At 47.4% G+C, this 12,040-nt stretch overlaps 1 protein-coding gene across 3 annotated transcripts in view; it reads right to left on the reverse strand.

The window, feature by feature from the left end:
* LOC135056213 (alpha-N-acetylgalactosaminide alpha-2,6-sialyltransferase 2-like) overlaps positions 1–12,040 on the reverse strand; it is a 187,731-nt gene that overhangs the window by 64,819 nt on the left and 110,872 nt on the right. The gene's annotated exons all lie outside the window — the stretch shown is intronic.

Consider the following 12,040-nt stretch of genomic DNA (forward strand, 5'->3'; position numbering starts at 1 on the left):
TGTGTTGTTCCTCAGCTGCGGCGTGCTGCCATATTCCCCAGGAAGAGGCGCCTTGTACCCCTACAGTGTTTCAACTTGGTGGAGAATGCGAGCACGCCGTTCTGCGCATAAGTGAAAGCAGCAGCTTGGTGAGGCCTGCAGAAAACGGTGGTTTATGCAGATACAGCCCAGTGGGAAGTTACTGAGACTCACCCCTGAGGGTTTGATATATGTCCTGGGTGAAAGCAGCTACAAAGCCGCCTGAAAAATCTGTCGACATGGAGGATCTGCTTAAAGCCTTGCTGCAAGCTACAGCGGCTCAGCAGGAGGCCAACAGACAGCAGCAGGTGGCAATGGAGGAAAATAGGAGACAGCAGCAGGTGGCTATTGACGAACTTTACAGGCAACAGCGTCAGGATAGAGAGGCCTTAGCAGAAGTGGTGCAGAGCCTTGCAGCCCGGATTGGAGATGTGGCCGTCAGTGCTCCGACCAGCTCTAGTTCTATACGGGCCAGTCACTTCCTGCAGAAAATGACAGAGGCTGATGATGTGGAGGCCTACCTGACCACGTTTGAAAGGACTGCCGAGCGTGAGAACTGGCCGAAAGCGCAGTGGGCCAGTCTGCTGGCACCTTTTTTGTCAGGCGAGCCCCAAAAAGCGTACTTTGATTTAAGCCCTGCTGAGGCTCGGGACTATGATAAACTAAAGACTGAGATCCTGACCCGCCTGGGAGTCACGCTGTCAGTACGAGCACAACGGGTGCACCGTTGGGTGTACGCCATGGAGAAGCCTCCGCGCTCCCAGATGCACGACCTTACTCAGCTAACAAAAAAATGGCTACAGCCAGAGACATTAACTGGTCCTCAGATGGTTGAAAGAGTCGTCATGGACCGCTACTTGAGATCTTTGCCCATGGTCCTGCGCAAGTGGGTGAGCCATGGAAACCCGGGTACTGCTGACCAATTAGTGGACATGGTAGAGCGGTATTTGGCAGCAGAGGAACTACTGATGACCACCCAGCAACCCATAGATCCTCGACAGCGCCCTTCAGTAAAGACTGGTAAGACTGTTCCGTGGGAAAACGTTGCTGGGCGGTTAAGAGAACGCAAGGCTGGAGAGACTGTAAACACTGGCCCTGGAGACAGGCCAATGGGGCTAGAACGGTCTATGTTGCCCAAACGGGTTGATAATCGTGTGGTTAAATGTTTTAGATGTGGTATGCCAGGTCATGTTATTGCCAATTGCCCAGTCATGCAAGAACCCATGCAATGTGATGCTGCCTTTGAATGTCGCAGAATGTCTTTCTTTGCTAGGTTAGCCTGTACTGTGGTACCTTCACCTGAGCTGGAAAAACAAATGTGTGATGTGTTCTTAGAGGGTAACCGGGTAGAGGCCCTGCTGGATTCAGGAAGTTTAGTTACCCTCGTGAAAGCTGGGTTAGTGAACCCCTTAAAGGTCCAGCAAATACCTATTGGGGTAACTTGCATACATGGGGATACCCAATATTATGTCACTGCTGAAGTGAATATAGAAACTTGTTGTGGGTCAGCAGTGGTTAAAGTAGGACTGGTCCCCACCTTGGTGCATAAGGCCATAATAGGGAGGGATTTTCCTCATTTTTGGAAACTGTGGGAATCACGTTTATCAACAGATGTGAGAAGGGAAGAGCCAGTTGGTAATACCGGTGATTGTATGGATGTACGTGTGTCTTCGGAACTTTCTGACCCTTTGCCTTTTGCCAGTTTGGCTGGGGAAGTGACAGATGGGGAGTCCAGTGAGGACCCTCTTGCTGGGAACAGAGACATAGTGGTTAGAAACGAAAGCGTGCCTGACCTGGAGGTAAAAAAGGATCTGTTTGCATCTGAACAGTTAAAGGATCCTACCTTGATAAAGGCTAGAGAGAATGTTAAGATTGTTAATGGGGAGCCTGTGGTACCAGGTGACAGGGTTACGTATCCCCACATGGCCATCTGTAATGAGCTCTTGTACCACATTGTCAAAAAGGGTGAGGATGTGGTGGAACAGCTGGTAGTACCCCAGCCTTATCGGAGAACGGTACTAGATTTAGCTCATAGTCACGCTACAGCAGGACATTTAGGGGCAGAAAAAACCACTGAAAGAGTTTCACAAAGGTTCTTTTGGCCAGGGGTTTATAAAGAAGTGTCTGAATATTGTTCTTCCTGTCCTGAATGCCAGTATCATGCCCCTAGACCCCATTTCAGAAGCCCACTAGTTCCCATGCCTATTATAGAGGTCCCATTTGACAGAATAGCCATGGATCTCGTGGGGCCCTTGTTGAAGTCCGCTCGGGGCCATCAGTATATCCTGGTAATAATGGACTATGCCACTCGATATCCTGAGGCTGTCCCTTTACGCACTATCACAACCAAGGCGATAGCTAGGGAGCTGGTGCAGGTTTTTAGTAGAGTGGGAATACCAAAAGAAATTTTGACTGACCAAGGTACTCCATTTATGTCAAGGGTCATGAAAGAATTGTGCAAATTATTTAAGGTCACTCACCTCAGGACGTTGATCTACCATCCCCAAACTGACGGGTTGGTGGAAAGGTTTAATAAAACATTAAAAAGTATGTTAAAAAAGGTTGTTGAGAGAGATGGGAAAAACTGGGATTGTTTGTTGCCCTACTTGTTAATGGCCATCAGAGAAGTTCCTCAGTCCTCTACGGGGTTTTCTCCATTTGATTTGTTGTATGGTAGACACCCCAGAGGGCTGTTGGACATTGCCAAAGAGACGTGGGAAGGACAGCCCACTCCTTATAGGAGCGTTATTGAACATATAACACAAATGCAGGATAGGATTGCAGCCGTGGTACCTGTTGTCAGAGAGCACATGGAACAGGCCCAAAGTGCTCAACAGAGGGTCTATAACCGGAGTGCCAAGATACGGGAATTTGCTCCTGGAGATAGAGTTCTTGTTTTGGTACCCACTGTGGAAAGCAAATTCCTAGCTAAATGGCAGGGTCCATTTGAGATTAGGGAAAAAGTGAATGAGGTTAATTACAAAGTATACCAGCCGGGAAAGAGAAAACCCGAACAGATCTACCATGTTAACTTAATCAAACCCTGGAAAGATAGGTTGTCTCTGTCAGCGGAGCCTTGCCCTTCGGTGTCTTCACCCCGGTTGCTTCCCGCAGTGAAGGTGTCAGAGACATTATCAGCTGATCAGAACAATCAGGTTAAAGAATTTCTCATCCCGAAGCCCGACGGTAGCATACGCTTCTGTAATGACTTTTGTAAGTTAAATGAGGTGTCCAAGTTTGACGCATACCCCATGCCCCGTGTGGATGAGCTTGTAGAAAGGCTGGGAACAGCCAGGTTTCTCACCACATTGGACCTGACCAAAGGTTACTGGCAAATACCTTTATCTGATAGCGCCAAAGAAAAAACAGCCTTCTCGGTTCCGGAGGGGCTGTACCAGTATAAGATGTTACCCTTTGGGTTGCATGGGGCTCCAGCAACCTTTCAACGGGCGATGGATAAAATTTTGAGGCCCCATAGAAAATATGCAGCTGCCTATTTGGATGATGTGGTAATTCACAGTACAGACTGGGGGTCCCATTTGGTTAAAGTACAAGCAGTACTGAACTCAATCAGAGAGGCAGGGTTAACTGCTAACCCAAAGAAGTGCTGCCTTGCAATGGAGGAGGTCAAATACTTGGGCTTCACCATAGGCAGAGGTCTGATTAGGCCCCAATTGAATAAAGTTGATGCTATTCAAAACTGGCCTCGTCCAGTGAATAAAAAAATAAGTAAGGGCTTTTTTGGGAATTACTGGGTACTATAGACGGTTTATTCCCAATTTTGCGACCACAGCGGTGCCGTTGTCAGACCTTACCAAAGGGAAGCAGTCAAATATGGTGAAATGGAACCCTGATGCAGAAAAAGCGTTCCAAGCGTTAAAAGTGGCTTTGTGTTCACAACCGGTGTTGATAACACCAGATTTTTCAAAAGAATTTGTGGTACAGACAGATGCCTCAGGGGTAGGGATAGGTGCTGTGCTGTCCCAAACCAGAGATGGGGACGAACACCCTATCATTTATTTGAGTAGGAAACTCAATGAGCATGAAAAAAGGTATGCCATTGTGGAAAAGGAGGCTTTGGCCATTAAGTGGGCACTAGATACCTTGAGATATTACCTCTTGGGTAGACGATTCAGACTAGTGACAGACCATGCCCCTTTAAAATGGATGTATGTAAATAGAGGCAAGAATGCTCGTGTAACTAGATGGTTTCTAGCGTTGCAGGACTTTAAGTTTACGGTCGAACATAGACCGGGAACACAATTGGCCAACGCAGATGCATTGTCCCGCATCTTCTGTTTGGGGGCAACAAGTGTTCCGGCCCCTAGGTCGAAACAGGGGAGGGGGATATGTGACAAGAACACTGGGATAGTGTTTGAGGGCAGGTATGTTTGTCCCAGGTTCTTGTCTTACATGTTTTAGAAAATGAAAACTTCTAGGAAAAATGCTTTTGTTTTGTCAGAACCTTTTCAGTTTGCTGTAAAAGCTGGGTAAAGGCTCTGAGAGAGAGATAAGGTGAGTTCTAGACATTAGGCCCAGTTCGGGTCTTTGGCCTCACAGAGGGCTAATCAGGGTTTCAGCTGTGTAAGAGTGTTATAGGGCTGCTAGCCTGATTAGTATGGGCAGACTGCCTGGAAGACTGGAGGGATCTGTGTGAGAGAAACACGCTTCCTGATACAAGTGAGCTATACAGTGTTTACTGGAGAACTCTGTGTTTTTGTTTAGTGATAGTTAGGAACATCTTGTGTTTAGCTAGTGCCGGACAGGCAAGGTATTTTCTTTTGGTGTTTGTTTTATTTTCTGTTTCAATAAAACTGGCCGGGGCCAGTTGTACCAGACACTGGACTTGTGTTGTTCCTCAGCTGCTGCGTGCTGCCATATTCCCCAGGAAGAGGCGCCTTGTACCCCTACAGTGTTACAGTATGTATGTATGTATGTATGTATGTATGTATGTGAGAGGCAGTGTATGGATGTATGAGAGAGGCTGTGTATGGATGTATGGGAGAGGCTGTGTATGTATGTATGTATGTATGTATGTATGAGAGAGGCAGTGTGTGTATGTATGTATGTATGTATGTATGTATGAGAGAGGCAATGTATGTATGTATGTATGTATGTATGTATGTATGTGAGAGGCAGTGTATGGATGTATGTGAGAGGCAGTGTATGGATGTATGTATGAGAGACAAATCAAATAGAAAAAGATAGGCAGCTGGGTAGGGTGCCAGGATCTGGGAAGGGGGTACCCATCAAATAATTAAGGATGTCTTTGAGAGATACATCCTTGTTGTAGTCAATGCAGTCAGACGACTGGGAAACGTATAAGACTCTGCCTAATCTCTTTCACCTTACTGACTTCGAAAGTGGGTAATTGATAGTGTTGGGGGGCAGTAGGGAGATGTTTTGCCTAGGGTGCCAAGAAACCTTGCACCGGCCCTGGGGGAACCTCTCGCTTTTTTGTATTTATTGGGCCGAAAGGACTGCATGTGCGGGTGATATGTCTTTTTTGCCGGTGCAGGCAAAAATGTCGACTTACCTGCGGTAGACGCCGAGACTAACGCATCCAGTCCATCACCAAATAAGGCCTCACCTTTATATGGGAGAGCCTCCATATTTCTTTTAGAATCTGCATCCGCGTTCCACTGGTGAATCCACAACGCCCGCCGAGCCGATACTGCCATGGTAGCGGCTTGTGAACCCAAGAGTCCAATATCTTTCATCGCTTCTTGCATGTATGCGGCAGCATCTTTGATATTCCCTAACTTAAGGAGTATCTCATCTTTATCAATCGTGTCAATTTCTGATGACATGCTTTCTGACCATTTTTCAATAGCGCGACTCACCCACGCGCAAGCAATTGTGGGCCTGAGCAGCGTACCATTGGCAACATAAATGGATTTCAATGTAGTCTCCATTTTGCGGTCTGCTGGCTCCTTTAGTGAAGCCGTGCCAGGTGCAGGGAGAATTACCTTCTTTGTCAACCTGGACAGAGCACTGTCTAACACAGGGGGTGACTCCCATTTTTTTCTGTCCTCCACTGGGAAAGGATAAGCTATCGGAATTCTCTTGGGAATACGAAATTTATTTTCGGGATTCACCCACATCCCTTCAAAGAGAGCATTAAGCTCGTGGGAAGGAGGGAAAGTGACCTTGGATTTCTTTTCTTTATAGAAATAAATCTTCTCCTGAGGTACAGGAGTGGCTTCCATGACTTCCAGAACTTCCCTTATAGCTACAATCACATATTGTATATTTTTTGCCAATTTAAGATCTATTTCTCTGGAGTCACTATCGTCGACACAAGAATCAGTGTCCGTGTCGGATTCAGTATTCACAATATTCGCAAATGGTCTCTTATGTGACCCAGAGGGCTCGCCTGCGGATGGAAGAACAGAGCCCTGAAAAATCACATCCTCCACAGATTTTCTCCAGCACTCAGCATGAGATTCAGACTTATCTAATCTTCTATTGATATGATGCATACTATCACGTATTTCTTTCACCCATGCAGGCTCTTGGTGTGCCGGCAGCGCCACCACATTACACTTCTGTGTCCCTAAAATGGTTTCCTCCGGGGAGGAACTCCCTGCCTCTGACATGTCTTACACACGTGTACAACACACACACACACAGACACACTGGGACTTATAGGGGACAGACCCACAGTAAAATCTGTCAGATGGACACAGTTTAGGAGCAGCCAGTTCACAACCCCAGCGCCAGTATCTAATGCCTGTGAACACAGAATGCCCACTGACATGCAGCGCTTTTTACACAGTAAAACACACTTGTACAGCACCAAATTCGCTTGTGCCCCCCCTGTTTTGCACCCTGATACTTGTAGTCAGAAGTGAAGGAGGACCAGCCATGTCTCTGCAGCCTGAGGAGAGAGAAAATGGCACTGAGCAGCGTGCTGGCTGCCTGAGGAAGAAGCTCCGCCCCCCCAATGGCACGTTTTTACCTCAGAAACTTTTCATAATATTTATATTGGCATGGGGTAGGGCTGTGCCTGGGCATCTAATGCCCCCTTTTTGCCAGTTTATAGAGGTGTTTTTGCTGCCCAGGGCACCCTCCCCCACCCGCGCCCTGCAGCCTGCAGTGCCTGTGTGTGTGGGCAGCAATGGCGCGCTGCGCTCCCGCCTGCTGCGCTGTACCTCAGCCGTCACTTTACTTGATAGAAGATCTGTCTATTTCTACTCACCTGTCTTCTGACTTCTGGCTCTGTGAGGGGGGTGACGGCGTGCTGACGGAGTGAGCATCTAGACACGGCTAGCGTTCAGTACCCTTCAGGAGCTAATGGTGTCCTGTCAGCCAGAAGCAGAGCCATGAAACTCTTCAGGAAGATGGTTCCTACTTCTGCCCCCTCAGTCCCACGAAGCAGAGAGACTGTTGCCAGCAGTTCTCCCTGAAAATAGAAAACCTAACATAAGTCTTTTCAGAGAAGCTCAGTAGAGCTCCCCTAGAGTGCATCCAGTCTGCCTGGGCACATTTCTAAAACTGAGGTCTGTAGAGGGTGTAGCCAGTTCACACCCATTGAAAAGTCTTAAGAGTGCCCATGGCTCCTGCGGAACCGTCTATACCCCATGGTCATGAAGTGGACCCCAGCATCCTCTAGGACGTATGAGAAATGTACAGTTATGCACTTTGGGACTAAAAATAAACATGCAACCTACAAATTAAATGGAGACACTGTAGGGGAAACGGTAATAGAAAAAGATTTGGGCGTGCTCATTGATAATAGACTTAACAATAGTACCCAATGTCAAAATGCAGCAAAGAAGGCAAATAAGGTATTAGCATGGATAAAACGGGGAATTGAGAGAAGGAATGAGAGTGCAATCCTGCCATTAGATAAATCATTGGTATGGCCACATCTTGAGTATTATGTACAATTCTGGGCACCACACTATAAAAAAGAGATCTTGGAGCTTGAAAGGGTTCAGAGGTGGGCTACAAGATTGATGAAGGGGCTAGAGACACTGGATTATGAGGAAAGGATTACTAGGTTACATATGTTTACACTTGAAAAGTGGCGTCTAAGAGGGATCAGTATGTAAACCCGATGGTTGGGATCCCGGCCGTCAGTATACCAACAGCGGGATCCCGACCACGGGTTTGCAGGCTTGCTGCGATCGCCATGCTGCGTGCATGGTGGCTCGCTGGACTCGCCACAATATTTATTCTCCATCTATGGGTGTCATGGACACCCATAGAGTGAGGAAAGTCTGTGGCGCCAGGATTCCAGAGTCGGTATTTCCCTGCTAGTCGGGATTCCAGCATCAGCATAGTGACGTCCGGGATCCCGACTAGCGGTATGGTGACCACTTCCCGTCTAAGAGGAGACATTATTAATATTTACAAATATATAAAGGGACAATACATGGAGCTATCAGGTGATTTGTTTATTGAGAAACCTCTTCAAAGGACACGTGGACACCCTCTGAGGTTAGAGGAGAGAAAATTCCATACCCAACGAAGGAAGGGCTTCTTCACAGTAAGGGCAGAAAGGATTTGGAATTCTCTGCCAGAGAAGGTGTAATGGAGGACTCAGTCAATATGTTTAAAATGGATTAGATAAATTTCTAACTGAAAAAGATATCCAAGGATATAGCATTTAAAATGAAGGTATTTTAGTGACAGTATGCATCCTAGTGGTCAACTAGACTAAAAATAGTCTTCACTTGAGGCATTATAGTTAACCTATAGTTACATACAGAATAGTGTAGGATTTTTAATACAGGTTGAACTTGATGGACAACTTGTCTTTTTTTCAACCTCATCAACTATGTTACTATGTTACTATATATAGTATGGGATTTAAAAAGGCCATAATCCACAAATGAAATCAGTTGTTAGTAAAGTTCTTGCAGTGAGTGGGGGTAAACTTGTAGTTGCTTCTCAGGGGATGGGCTGTCATCTGGTCCTATGGCCAGGAGGCCAGCTGCCTGAATCCCGAGGTGCTATCTGCAACTGGTGCCATCTGAGCCAGGGGTGCTTGAAAATGCATGGGTGATGAACCACACACAATGCACTAGTAAGGCACATTGCACTATGCACTTTTCAGAAAGCACTATTTACCTTTGCCCTAGTCTTCTGGCCACAGCAAGGATAATTTTCTATATCCTTAACCAAAAGGCTGGGGCCTACTTATTTATTTATTGCACTTTTTGCACCTTCACTTCACCTTTTTATGTTTTTTTTTTTTTTGTGTGTAGATCCTTATGGGCTGCCCTCTCCCCAAATCTTCTGAGGCTCTCTCCTTTTGGGGATAGCTGAATAATCCGTTTCTCAGGGGAAAGCTTCCGCCAACATTGAAGAGAAAATGGGCTACACAGAGCCTTTCAGTGGAGGTAAGCCTGAAGACCCTAGTCCTGTAAAGGGCCTTTTGTCTTTTGGGGTAGGGGAGTCAAGGGTCCTCCCTAGCTTTGGCAAAGGAGGACCAGAAGATTCACTGTTTCCCTTATTAGTCCTTTTGGCTTTCAGGGGATGGAGTGAAATGTGGTCCTTCTCCTTTTGGAGAGAGTTTAAAGACCCATGCCCCCAGTACAGTTTTTGCTATGCAATGGGTAGTTGGAGCATGCACCTCAGACTTCAATAATGGAAACAAAAACCAAGTAGTCAGTATGTGGTAGGCCACAGTTCATCACCCCATGCCTGCTGGATCATCCATCACTGGGACGATCTACAGAGACAATGTCAATTTAGAAGTTTTGGTATGTTATAAAGGGGTCTATTTACTTAGCCTTGGATGGACGTAAAGTGTATTGAGAAAAAGTACTAGCCAATCAGCTCTTAACTGTCACTTTTTAAACCCAGCCTTTGACATGGCAATTAAGAGCTGATTGGCTAGTACTTTATCTCCGTCCACTTTATCTCCATCCAAGGCTTAGTAAATAGACCCAACTTCTCATTTTGGCACACTTTCAACACTGGTATCAAGTGTTGTAACACCCAGCGCCGTAACTACGTGTGCCAGGTGTGCCTGGCATACAGCGCAGTTGCCCTGGGGGCGCAACGGGCAGCGGCTTGTAATGAGTTAAATTGACTCATTACAAGCTGCCTCTGCTGTGTGTGCCGCGTTGAAGCCGGAGGCAGGGGAGGAGAGCAGCAGCGCCGGAGGCAGGAGAGGAGGAGGAGGGAGGGGGACTGGAGCCGCAGCAGCGCTATGTAATTGGTAGTGACACCGCTGCAGCAGTCCCCTCTCCTTCCACATTGGCTGCCCGGCGCTGCTGTGAATGCTGGGATGCGCTTCCCTCATTCCAACAATCACAGCGGCGGGCAGCCAATGCTGAAAGAGAGGGGACTGCTGCAGCGGCGCCTCTATCAATTACACTACGCTGCTGCGGCTCCAGTCCCCCTCCCTCCTCCTCCTTCCCCCCTGCGACTGCCCGGGATCTGCTAGCACGAGGAGCCTGACTGCCAGCGGGGAGAGATGGTAAGTGTCTATCTATCTGTCTCTCTCTCTCTATCTCACTATCTATTTTGTATGCCTCAATGTGTAAAAAGGGGGACTAGCTGCCGTAATGTGTAAAAAGGGGGATGCTGTCTGCCGTAATGTGTAAAAAGGGGACGCTGTCTGCTGTAATGTGTAAAAATGGGGACTGGCTGCCGTAATGTGTAAAAAGGGGGACTGGCTGCCGTAATGTGTAAAAAGGGGGACTGGCTGCCGTAATGTGTAAAAAGGAGGACTGGCTGCCATAATGTGTAAAAAAGGGGAGCGCTGTCTGCTGTAATGTGTAAAAAGGGGGACTGTCTGCCGTAATGTGTAAAAAGGGGAACGCTGTCTGCCGTAATGTGTAAAAAGGGGGACTGGCTGCCGTAATGTGTAAAAAGGGGGACTGGCTGCCGTAATGTGTAAAAAGGGGGACGCTGTCTGCTGTAATGTGTAAAAAGGAGGACTGGCTGCCGTAATGTGTAAAAAGGGGGACGCTGTCTGCCGTAATGTGTAAAAAGGGGGACACTGTCTGCCGTAATGTGTAAAAAGGGGATGCTGTCTGCCGTAATGTGTAAAAAGGGGGATTGTCTGCCGTAATGTGTAAAAAGGGGGACTGGCTTCCGTAATGTGTAAAAAGGGGGACTGGCTGCCGTAATGTGTAAAAAGGGGACGCTGTCTGCCGTAATGTGTAAAAAGGGGGACTGGCTGCCGTAATGTGTAAAAAGGGGGATGCTGTCTGCAGTAATGTGTAAAAAGGAGGACTGGCTGCCGTAATGTGTAAAAAGGGGGACGCTGTCTGCCGTAATGTGTAAAAAGGGGGACACTGTCTGCCGTAATGTGTAAAAAGGGGATGCTGTCTGCCGTAATGTGTAAAAAGGGGGATTGTCTGCCGTAATGTGTAAAAAGGGGGACTGGCTTCCGTAATGTGTAAAAAGGGGGACTGGCTGCCGTAATGTGTAAAAAGGGGAACGCTGTCTGCCGTAATGTGTAAAAAGGGGAACGCTGTCTGCCGTAATGTGTAAAAAGGGGGACTGGCTGCCGTAATGTGTAAAAAGGGGGATGCTGTCTGCCGTAATGTGTAAAAAGGGAGATGCTGCCTGCCGTATTGTGTAAAAAGGAGGACTGGCTGCCGTAATGTGTAAAAAGGGGGACGCTGTCTGCTGTAATGTGTAAAAAGGGGGACTGTCTGCCGTAATGTGTAAAAAGGGGGACTGGCTGCCGTAATGTGTAAAAAGGGGGACGCTGTCTGCCGTAATGTGTAAAAAGGGGTACTGGCTGCCGTAATGTGTAAAAAGGGGATGCTGTCTGCCGTAATATGTAAAAAGGGGACGCTGTCTGCCGTAATGTGTAAAAAGGGGGATTGTCTGCCGTAATGTGTAAAAAGGGGGACTGGCTTCCGTGATGTGTAAAAAGGGGGACGCTGTCTGCCGTAATGTGTAAAAAGGGGGACTGGCTGCCGTAATGTGTAAAAAGGGGGATGCTGTCTGGCGTAATGTGTTAGAAGGGGGACTGGCTGCCGTAATGTGTAAAAAGGGGGACTGGCTGCCGTAATGTGTAAAAAGGGGGATGCTGTCTGCCGTAATTTGT

This window comes from Pseudophryne corroboree, chromosome 3 (assembly GCF_028390025.1).
Source record: "Pseudophryne corroboree isolate aPseCor3 chromosome 3, aPseCor3.hap2, whole genome shotgun sequence".
Lineage (NCBI taxonomy): Eukaryota > Metazoa > Chordata > Amphibia > Anura > Myobatrachidae > Pseudophryne > Pseudophryne corroboree.